At 37.3% G+C, this 12542-nt stretch overlaps 1 long non-coding RNA gene and 1 pseudogene across 1 annotated transcript; one reads left to right on the top strand and one right to left on the bottom strand.

Moving 5' to 3' along the window:
• Window positions 1–11992, bottom strand: part of LOC138032776 (uncharacterized) — a 30352-nt pseudogene extending 18360 nt beyond the window's left edge.
• Window positions 722–1883, top strand: LOC138032807 (uncharacterized). The gene is made up of 2 exons (XR_011128468.1): window positions 722–840; window positions 1333–1883. It is a non-coding gene; the product is annotated as an uncharacterized lncRNA (long non-coding RNA).
• Window positions 11993–12542: the final 550 nt, after the last annotated feature.

Genomic DNA, 12542 nt, shown 5'->3' with positions numbered 1-12542 from the left:
ATGTGGACTAGGATTTTATGGGAATCTTTAAGAATTCCACTCAATGATTCAATTTGAGGGTCACGTGAGTGAGTTGAGATTCTTGAGAATTTTGTGCAATAGTACTGAATGTGCCAGTGACACAATGATCAAAGTTTAAGTGCCCTTTTAGGATTTGATTTCATCTGGTGCCTTGAAAAAATGAGCTTTAACTTCAACCTTCAATACATGTATAACAAGGTTTGGTCTCATTCAAAAGCATGCCTGTGTGAATACGATATTTTTCGAGTTACTTCACTACTCGTAATATATGTACTTTGCTTAAACAATGTCCTTTAAAGGCCCCAAACTTTGAACATAAAATCACTCTGTACACGGAGAAAATGAAAAGCTTTTATTCTGATGTATTGTATAGATTGTGACAAATATCATCAACGGATTACCTTGTTTGATGCTCTCATAATCGGCCTTATTCCAAAAGGAACATGATGCATTACTCTTGAAAATTACACACTCCAAGTCAGTACTTAATCCTTTCAATGAACTCCAGTATCTTTCAAATCTTGCCCATTTATAATGAATCGGTGGAAAGATTGTCATCCTCCGCCATCTTGAATAACACGTGAGAGACGGGACTGGAAACTAGTGAGCCCTTTTCGTTTTGGTCAGCAGTCAGTGGTAACCCCAGTCCAGCTCAACGTCCAGCTCTTACAGGATCCCTCTTACAGATTTTGGGCGGTTTTATTCGAACGTTAATGTATCTACGATCACACTTTTTGCACGGTGACGATTTTTTGGTTAGGTTTACTCTTTAAATCCTGATCCAGGCAAGGAAATGCTTACAACAACTCAAGTAAAAAGGTAAGCGTTAACTTTAAGCGAATAACGCTTGATTTGATGCCTTATTGTCTTGAAAATGAGGAACGGTTTACCTGTATTTAGAATTCACATTTTCACACCTTCGAGTCAATTTGTGAAGCAAGGATAGTCAATTTGGCTTAAATGCTATAGCCCTGTAAAAAAATTCGTAAACCTGTAATGAAGAATAATGAAGTTTTAGAACAAGTGGTGAGGCAAATGATTTGGAAAACAAGTGCTCATACCGCAAGTTATATGTATACGATTGACAAATGATTCCTTCTCGTAAAAATGCTAAATGCTGTCACTTTAACTATTGTAATCAATGCAGAAAATGCCTGACAAAGCTATTATTGACGTTTGTAAGTAAAGGGATCCACATTTATGAGTTTACTCTTAAACAGTTTAGTTGTAATAGAAATAATCAGTGATTTAGAGGAATTACTACATGCATCATTGAAGTATAATAATACTGTATATGCTGTATTTTTTTAGGTTGCCGTGAAAGAGCAGAAAGAGACACGTCCTGAAAAAAATCTTTGATGGGACAGCAGGGAAAGGTCCTTTACAGCAGACAAAAATGCTTAGCAACCAATTCTGTCTCCTCCACCAGTTATGGTTTGATGTATTTAAGGATCTCTCTTTGCAGACTTGTTAGAGTTCTGTGGTTTATCTGAAATGTTTAACAGCTTTTTTCGTATTTAATTTTAAAACAAGAACCCAATCCAAATATTTTGACATGAATTAAATGTTTAGGTACTGCTTTGAACACTGTATTCAATTTTTTGCCGGTGAGCTATGGTAGTAACTGTTACTGTTACTGTTAATAGCTTGACTGTAATGGATTTTTTGTAGTTTCCACCACATCTCTGATTTGCTGGAATATTATTTTACAGGAGCAGGATATATATATTATATTTTTAGTTTTTGCAGACTTGCTGAAATGTAATGATCTGTACATAAAGTAATTAATACCCATTGAAGCTGAATGTGAAACTGTGCAACTTGTTTGTATGTTGATTAAAGGGCCTTATTACTTCAGAAAACTGACCAGTGAATTGATTGATTGTAGTCCAACACTAGGAAGAATCACAGCTGTTCACTGAATATATGGGACAGGACGGGAATTGTGTGAAAAGTCATTTCATTCCCATACCAGATGCAGCATACAGCTGTACATGTACCTAGACAATAATGTGGAGATTGTATGCATGGAAGTTTACCATTTCATTGATTGCCATATCATATGGGCCAGCATGATATGGGGATTGTAAGGGACTTTACCAAATCCCCATAGCATTCCCATACCATATACCAGTGTTCCTGGATAATATGGGAATTGGATGGAGTGCTGCCAAATATGTAGCATTCCCAAAGTGAGGGGTCAGAGATCGTGTGGTATTGGTATGGGGCTGAGCCATATCATTCCTATACTAGATCATATGGGGTATCTATGGAGTGCTACAATGTACCCAATACAGTACGTAGCAATCCCATAGTTTAAGACAATAGAGTTATAACTAAATGAAGACAGACTGCCAATTATGGGTTTGAAACTGATTATTTTTTTTTTAAGAAAAAGTTCAACAAATGTATTGTCAGTGCAACAGTTGTTTGATTTTCAGGTTCAGTACTGTAGTTTCAACAAGTCTGGACAGTAATATTGTTACACATTTGACAGACGTACAGCAATCTTTGTGCACCCATGTATTAACTTGACGTTTCATGTCAACTTAGTGCTTTAGCTCTATGACAATTAATTTTTGGTTATGAATTAATTTTGAGACTTAACAATAGTCATATGGTTATTTCTTTTCTGTTGGAATTGTTAAGCTTTTCAATAAAGTACACAAAAGAATAGTATTGTTCAGCATCACTTTGTAAGGTAGCATTAAAGGGGAAAATAATTATTTTGAGTTAAGACTGGCAATTACCTCAAGGGAAATGAAAGTGATTACTTTTTGTGAACAGGGGTTCAAGTTATTGGAGTTGACTGTAATTTGCAATAATGACGCCAGGAAAGCAGCAGTGTTTGATTTGTAAAAATATTGCTAGATTTTTTACGAATTTACTAATAAGAAGCCAGTGCAAGATTTGGATCTTAAATTGTAGAAAGTTACATATACAATACTTGGTTCTTTCTGCAGTTTAGTACTGGAGTGCAGATTATGTAAAACAAAATAAAACAAAACAACTCCGAATAAAACCCATATATTTGTAAGTTTATCATTGGTAATCTTGTAAGATTCTGGAACAAGATCTTGGAAGATGTTAGCCAAGATACTTCAACACCTTACAAGATCTTAGATAAGATCTTGGGTAGAATCTTACAAGATTCTCACAAGATCTTATCTAAGATTGTACAAGATTCTTACAAGATCCTTGTCTAAGATCTTATAAGATTCTTACAAGATTCTTGCAAGATCTTATCTAAGATCTTGACTAAGATCTTACACAATTCTTACAAGATCTTGTAAGATTCTTACCAGATTCTTACAAGATCTTATCTTAGAGCTGGACTAAGATTCTTGCAAGATTCTTGCAAGATTTTTACAAGATCTTGTAAGAATCTTGTTAAGAATCTTACAAGATCTTGTAAGAATCTTGCAAGATCTTGTAAGATCTTAACAAGAATCTTACAAGATCTTGTAAGAATCTTAATTAAGAAACAAAGTAAGATCTTAATAAGAAACTTATTAAGAATCTTGGTAAGATCTTAATAAGATTTCCACCTGGGTATACTAAATAACCCATCTTTATTCAATAAATGATGTGGTACCCTGCTAGCAGAGCCTTTCTTTTGCTTGCTTGATTTTGGCATTCTCGAGAAAGCCTCTGCATGAATTGAGTAAGATCTTTAATGAATATGCGCTACATATTCCCAGGATACAGGCTTGAACCCAAGCCTAATATGCCAGATCTCGCCGCCATCTTGGTTTTTCATGGTACAGCGGGCTCAATTATAACCATCGGTTTTGCCACTAAACGGACGCTCACACTGGAAAAACCGGTTTGACGAGAAAAAACAAGATTGACTAGTCCAGAAGTTCGGGCTGCGCCGGCTTCAAAGAGTTGACACAATTCGGGCAGAGCGTCCTTTTCTCCTCCTCAGTAAAGAAAAAGACAAAAGGAGGCTCTGCTTGCAGGGTGATGCTTTGGTCACTTCACATTTTTTCCCCATACAATCACCAATAGCTACTGCAGCACAAAATAATGGTGTATACATGTACCTTACATAATGCGTAATTGTCCTGAGCTAATGGTATCTCATAATTAGAAAACAAGATCTTGGACGATTCCTTAACTTTCCAGAGCGCTGGATAATGTTTGTATGCCATCCAGTTCTGAAAAGAGAAGAAAAAATAAGCATGTAAGCTATTTGCATACCACGCTGGTCCTAGAAGCCCCCGACAAGAGGCTAATTATTACTTCATGCGATTGAGTGTATTGCAATTTGTTCTTTTCATTAAAAGATAATGTTGCAACTGAGTTGTTCCTCTTCTGAATAACATCATTCCAGGTAGCAAAATAGCATGTTTAGCATTTCATAGCATATTATAAAGTAGTTTTTCTTTGTTTTTTTGTTTTTTTTTTGTTTAATAACTCACTGAAAAATTATGTTCCTGTTAACCCATTGGCATCCAAACCCGCCAGACTTAGTATTTTATTTTGTCTAACGCAAGACGATTTTACTCGTCAATGGGAAACCCCTGGGAGTCAATGGGTTAACCACAAAAGGGATTTATGGATTCCCTACTTCCCAATTCCATTATTTTTATGCTGGAGTGATGGGAGTGGTCCTGGGCACGAGGTTGGGTTTTCAGTTTAGGAACATATACAGTGCAGACCAGAAATATGCGTCCCAAAAAACGCGTGCGAAACGAGCATACGAAAATTGCGCACATGCGTCTGCGTTTGTAACACGCGCATCAAAAACGCGCATTCATCAAAGATAATTAGTATGTATGAGTTGGCCCATTGTCTTTTCATTGTTTAAGTTTTATTGTTAGTTTCAGCGCAAGACAATGGCTATGTCAACAGTGAAGTGTTTGATTTCAAATAACGCGTGCTTCCAAGTGAAATTCGAGTCAACAATGCACTCGCTTCCGCCTCACATTTAATTTCAGACATTTGAAAATTACTTTCACTTCTCGCTGCATCAACACATGACATAATGAGGGGAATAAATATTTTCCTGTGATTAAAACGTAAAACAGGACTATTTTCAATTTGAAAGACATCGGTTTTCCCAACAGAAATCGACGGTCAGTAAAGTTAGTCGATTAACAACAAGTATCGCTAAGAGCAAGACTTGGACGAACGGCGCAGTGAAATGCAGTAAAATCAACGAAATAAGGAGTATATTCATTCGCAAACAAAACTTACTTACGCCATCTGTAATACCGGTACTTTCTCGAATATTTCAAAATAATTTTTGTAATGCGTGCGTGACATTCAAAAGGCGTCTCGGCATTGTGTCCTTTTGCGAATTGAAGCTGTATTACTTCAGCAAGATTCATTGGAATGCGCTCGGAGTTGAAAAATCTCCCCTTTAAGATATCTTCTGCACCAATTTCTTTCTTTAGTTAAGCTTTACGGAGGAGAATTAACGCGGGGTTGGCTGGAAGCATACGGAGTGAAACCCTGTGTGACAAAAAACGCCGGCCCTAATGTCGTCTTCTTTTGTTTGAGAGCCTGGAACCAAATGTTTACTTGTCGGAGCCTAAAAGCAGTTATCTCATGACGACTTCTGTGGCGCCATTCTCAGTATTTGACGTTCACGAAAAACTTGGGATGTTACAAAAACTCCTCAGTAGCGCTGTTTTACTTTTTTCCCAAAATTCTTAAGCTCGACAAATTTTCGGCAAAGCACTTTTATTGCGAAGAATTGGCGGAAAGGTCAGAAGCTACGTCTACATAATTATTTTCTCCGTTGTCTGGCATTTTCTATGACAACGATCCAAACTGCAGTTTCGGCAACAGAAAGGTCAAAATAACTTAACTATCAGTGGTCAGCTGCAGGATGACAACAGAGTTTTATTATTTTTCATTCAGTGAATGTCGAAAGAATTTAAAACTTTGTAGGTTTGTTTCGAAAACTCACAATGATCAGTTGACACCGCTCTTCAATTCAAATGTTCTGGTAAGTTGATCACAGAAATTAAATATTCATTTTATCGTCTGTCTATTGTTTCGTGGAACAATGAACATCACATCTACGATACGAGTTTGCATAACAAAAGAAAAAACGCGCATCAAATGCGCGTTTGGAAACGCGCATTTAAAAACGCGTGTGCGCAAAAAACGCGCGTGCGTTTTGCGTCTGCGTAGGACGCATATTTCTGGTCTGCACTGTACTTCTGACTAACCAAAGAGAGTCATGGCTCTTCGTGTTGTGATCGTTTCACTAAGTTATTGTACGTATTCTTCTTTGGTTGCATAATTATTCAGATTGTGTGATATATATAATACATATAATTCTATTGCGTGGCTAAAGAGACAGGTCCCATTAGATAATTGATTGCACAGCTTGCTCAGAAAATCTGCCAAGCCCATAACTCTTAGGGGGCTTTCCATTTGACAAAACTGACCGGCCAGACCAGGCATTTGGAAAGATTACAGTAACTCTACAATAACCTTCAAATTAACACACTTCAAGGATGAAACACTGTATGTACTCTCTTCCAGAAGAATGCGCGGGATTATCATGCAAGTGTTCCTTCAAATTGTTGCATTTCCTTTGCAAACTGACTGGCCTGCCCCGGCCAGTTCTGACAAATGGAAAGTGCCCTTAGCTTAGTATGGACTTGAAATCCCATTCAAATTTGTACTGTCACTTTATCTTTCTCTCTTCTGAGTTTTGATTTATGTTTGAATAATTTATCTCTTTACACACCACAATCAGATTGCTATGAGGCCCATCAAATGTTCTTGACTCTCTTAAGCAGACCACAAACTTTGTCCTGGAAACACTTTCAATCCAAACGTTCATTGCATCCTTCCTTTCATCAAGGTTTCCATGTTGAATAGTAGCTTGGACTTCAGGTTCCGTTGAAAATGCCTACAGAGAAAAATAAGTGAATAATTGAGCATGCAAACAGGCCATTTTGCTGCTTCGAGTTCAGTGAACAGGACTGTGCACGGCAGACTCCGAGAGGCTGAAGGTGTGCTTCACTGCTTTTCTGGAATAAATTTTCAATAATAATCATAATAATAATTATAATGATAACAAAAAGTGGTAAGAATTGCTCTGTTGGTCAGTGAGGGGTCTTCTGTGCAAGAGGTCCTGGGTTCGAACCCTAGTGACCTCACCCTTGCTTCGACTTCTTTTTATTGTGTAGCTTCAGGTAGCTTTAAATACTCTTAAAAAGGAGCACTCATCGAAAGAGGAAGGGGGGGAGGGGGTAAAATGAGTGCACCACTGCCTTTCTTCAAACGTACAATAAGGTGTACCTTTACCTAATAACAATAATAATAATAATAATAATAATAATAATTTGGTTTGCCATTCTCAGTTTAATCCCATTCCTCTTTTGTTTGTGTCATCTGATTGTGTGCGTCAATGACATGTGGTTTTATTAAAGATTATTGTTTTTATTAGTTTAGCAGAATTGAAGGGAGTTCCAAAAAAATAATAATAACTTACCAAATTAAAGAGGATTTAAGTCAAGTTAAACGTGGAAGGTTGGTTTAATTGGCAAGACACTTAATTATTTTCAGTTATCTTTCATGCTAAGCGATTTTCTGGTGAAGTCAATTTACAGCTTACGAAGTAGTTTGCCTAATTTGAGATGACCTTTCTCTTAAGCATCTTTGTTAGAGAATGCATAAATTGCATGGAAATGTCGCTAAATAAATTCCACTAACAGGTACATGTCTCTTTATCCTAAGGGCATTTTCACTATCGAGAAATTTGGAGTAAGAACTCAATTTCAGTCTAAGGAACGGATCACTACAAACTGCAACTTCAAGTTAAGGAATGCAGCTTTAACATACACCGTAGAATTTAGCATACAACTTGAATAAAGCACATCCTTCACATTTTACCTGAGAGAAAGTCACTTGGGTGCATTTTGTTCCGGTTGTGAAAAGAGCGAATCTCGCTTGTCCATGTTGTACACCTGGCTGGTAGCCTTGAAAAGCAAGCCAATCGATGGTGCTGTTTGCACCGGATCCTTGCCCACCTGCCACAATACACGCCTTGAAACGGGTTGTGGAAACCTCTTCGACCCATAAAAGAACGGAATCGTGAACTTCCGCTGAATTGTTTCCGTGATTAACTGACGTAAACACACGGACAGGAAGGTAACCGTTAGAGAAACGTCGACTGAAATACGCGTACTGGCACTGATAATTATCGTTGCCTGCCAAGTGCATAACAATTTTTCCATTCTCGGTTCCTGAAGAATAAAGGCAACACCATCACCATGATCAGAAGCTCATCTCTCTACTTGTAAATATAGATTTTTCAGACACTCTCTGTTAAAGGGGTATAGTGTCATGGAATGTACAATAGTAAAAACCTGTAAAGCAAAGGAGACCTGTTTACCTCCCGCCGAATGCCAAATGAATATTAATAGCCAAAGTTTCTTTCTATTTAGCACACAAAAACCATTCTTATGTGTTTTTGGTTGCGCGTAGCCAAGATTAAAATGAATGCCAACTTGAAAACGGCGGGCCAACTTTTTCAAGTTCTCCTCTTGCATCTTAGATGAACTCCATAATACCTTAGTGTGGCTCATTTTTCTTAAAAAATTTATTCGATTTTTTTATCTCACAGCGGTGATTCTGAAAAGTTCATTGAAAATAAAAGGGATCATTCCCACGACATCATGCTCCTTTAATTTAACAACACTGCTTTCCCTCCAAGCATTTTGCCCCTAACCATTCAAGGCATACTGTCCCTCCTTAAGTCGCATTCGTATCAATTAAACAAGAAAAAAAAAAAAGGATAAAGTGAATTCAGTTTAAAGATAATTATGGAACGCCAAATGTGACAAAAGAGTTGAAAAACAAAAAGTAAGTTGTATCTGTTCATTGAATTCATAGGTTTTACCATTAAGTATGTGCTGTACTGTGTTATTTATATGGCAAACAATTGCGTATAATTACAGTATATAACTTATGGGGAGGTAAATATATTGCTTGAAAATTTGACCATATATTTTTCTCGCTTAAAATTGGAAGCTGAAATATATAGGTTATAAGTATCTTCGGAACGAAGCCAACGCGCGCATTAAGAACTTGCTCCTCTTGGAAAACAACGCCTATTGAAACGTTCATGCTTTTTCAATATCAATGCGGCCTATATCAACAATTTCTTTGATAGGATCCCCCAGTATTAGATATCTCACAGGCCCGTCGACATAATTACACAATACTAACTTTGAAGTAATACAAAATGTACAATGTATTCAAAGAAGACTTGGTGATAGTCTTTATTTAATGAGTCATCTTTTTATTCGGGAGTATGGTACATTTATTGTGATCAATGCGGATAGACAAGATGACTTCTACTCTCTTATGATACATGTACAATGTAGCGGTGCGAGCATTCTACGAAGCATGTACTCATAAGAAATTTCCGCAAATGAGCCTGGTTTGGTTATCAGCTGGAAACACTGCATAGTCATGGAAGGCCAAGGTTTGTCCCCACTGGTCGCCAAATGGAAGCACTACAACAGAGGCACTACAGTTGGAGAGCAATAGCAAGGACTTTAAGAGTGTCGTATCATACTATTTTAAGGCGTCGGCATGAATTAGGGTTAGGGTCACTTCCACAGTGCCAAATTTCCACACTACCAAACTTCTGTGTACTAATTATCTGTGAGTAAATTTCTCACATTTACATTCCTTTCTGATGATGTGTTCTGTGCTCTTCTACCCAAAGTAAAAGCTGTTGACACTTTTAAACAAATGGAACGTACCAAAGGGAATTTGGACATGACATGTTATAAACATGTCTGACAACTGCAGCTGCTCTTCTTAGTGTTCTACTGACTGGGTCTGCTCACTGAATTGACTTCCAGAAGACCTGTTCATGTTCCTGAGTTATGTACGCGCTACGGGCCTATCTGCCACCATGGTCTTTATTTTATACACTCACTCAAACACTCACTCTTACAAACTTGGTGGCATAGTGCATACATGGCATCTGAGAGGATGCGGCGATGCGGATCCACATAATTCCCTAAAATCTGCATCCTCCGCATAATTACGATATTTGCCGCATAAAACTGAAGAAATGGCTAATATTAGTGATAAAGCAGCTGATTACCACCCTCACAAACACAAAAGCCAAAGAGATTGACTATTTTGAAACGCTTCTTTTCCTGAACATTGAAGAAAACACGCCATTTCGTTCGCAAGATGAAAGTTGGTAAGCAGTTTCCACTCATTCTTCAGGAATGAGCCTGGACTCTAGTTAAACCATTTTCATAACATACCCTAGGCTCGAAATTTTTTTGAAAAGATACAAGGTATGAAAATTTAGCCACAAGTTATAGTAGCAAATTAAATTGCATCATTTGTAACTCTGGTAAAGTAGGGGCAATCATTGCAATGAAGTTGTACAAAACAAAGAGCCTGCAATAAGTATGTGCTCCAAATTGAAACAAAATTCAGCAAAATGCCGATTACCAACCCTTTTATTTTAACGGCGAATGCTAGTTGCAAATTGGCGACTTGGCCAGATATCTTAATTGCAAAGGGAAAAAGCGACTGAATTTGTCGCAATTTCGAGTCCTGATTTACCATAAGCATGTAAATACATTGGATGGGCCTAATTATTAGTTCTATAAATGTTTAAATTTCCGCATAATCCGGTGTAATTTCCGCATAATCATTGCATGTTTGCGCATAATATGGCCAAAAATTTCCGCATAATCTTTAATTTTTTTCCACATCCTATCAGAAGCCCTGTGCAATTAGTGCATAATATGGCCAAAAATTTCCGCATGATCTTTAATTTTTTTCCACATCCTATCAGAAGCCCTGTGCATAGTGCATAATATGGCCAAAAATTTCCGCATGATCTTTAATTTTTTTGCACATCCTATCAGAAGCCCTGTGCATAGTGCATAATATGGCCAAAAATGTCTGCATGATCTTTAATTTTTTTTCCACATCCTATCAGAAGCCCTGTGCATAGTGCATAATATGGCCAAAAATTTCTGCATGATCTTTAATTTTTTTTCCACATCCTATCAGAAGCCCTGTGCATAGTGCATAATATGGCCAAAAATTTCTGCATGATCTTTAATTTTTTTCCACATCCTATCAGAAGCCCTGTGCATAGTGCATAATATGGCCAAAAATTTCTGCATGATCTTTAATTTTTTTCCACATCCTATCAGAAGCCCTGTGCATAGTGCACTTTTAAAGTGGTAGGCACAAAAACTGCCTTAAATATAGATGTGCAAAACAGCAAGTCACAGACCTTAATTAAATTGACCAAAAATTACGAAATCCATGTTTTCAGAGATTCCAAATGACAAACATTGAAGTTCTCATTTGACTATGTGGTGTCAAAGTGTTTCAAACATTCGTACAAAGCATTTTACAGGCTTAGATTACCCCCAGCAAGCTCTACAGCAAATTTCCCTTCCACTCATACACGCTGCATAGAATATTTAGCTAAAAAGAGTTCTGAACAAGCTTGAAAAATAATTACGGTTTGGAAGGGGCCTACACAGCTGAAGTTGTTCCATGAACTGTTTTCAGAAACTGATCACACAATCGCTGTTTCAATATTTATGTATCTTCCACCAGTAAACCCAACTCGGTATATAATATATTTGTTGGTGCTCTATTTCACCGGGCTGGTTAAAATAAGGAGATCATAGTTACCTTGGACACTATGGATTAGCAAGAAGCAAACGCTTAGCCGAAGCAGGTAACTTCCACAAATGCGGTCCATGGTGTCCACCGCTTCGAATGAGCACCGCTTTGATATAACGCTTGTTCTATGAAATGCTAAACTTTATATCTTTACCAGGCTCAGAACTTGGCATATCCAATAACAAGTGAGAATTTCGTGTTTCCCTTTGACATTTTTTTGTATTCAGTTCTCTGCCTGAAATCGCCTTAAATTATATTGTCAATTTTAAGTTTTGCCAAACGGCGACATGTATTAAAAACAGAAAGGGCACACACAAAAGTAATTATAAAACAAAATGAAAGAACGAACGGAAGTTATATCGTAAAACCGTAAAACAGAAGTGACGTTAAACATGTTTCTTTGCATGCATAACAACTAAAGTTTTCGCTTCAGTTAGAACCGATAAAACAAAACAATGCATATGTCGAACGTTTCTGTCGTGATCCGAATAGCTGGACACTACCGCGTTTGAAAAACAAAAACAAAACGCTTGTATAACACAAATGTGGAAACGAAAACACCATGTATTGTGGATCTACATGTAGCCACCTGTAGGAAAATAGGAACCCAATAGTTCGTGAGGAAATAATATTCATTTGGCAACAGCCACGCACAAGGGTTAACTAGACACTCTATAATATAAGGAAAATGCGTTCGGTTTATACTTTTAGAGATCTCGTCTGTTGAGGAGGTGATTGCTTAAAAAATGGATAGAAATCGTATTAATTCGAGACTATTTCGGCTTGATGTATATATGATTCTCTCTTTAAAACTCTTTTAAAGGCCGAGCCGATTTCCCGCGAAATACTTTTTCCAACCTATTCAC

Source organism: Montipora capricornis, chromosome 14 (genome assembly GCF_036669925.1).
Source record: "Montipora capricornis isolate CH-2021 chromosome 14, ASM3666992v2, whole genome shotgun sequence".
In the NCBI taxonomy this organism is placed as follows: Eukaryota; Metazoa; Cnidaria; class Anthozoa; order Scleractinia; family Acroporidae; genus Montipora; species Montipora capricornis.
Note: the sequence above shows the minus strand (reverse complement) of the source record. Positions and strands in the feature narration are given on the sequence as shown.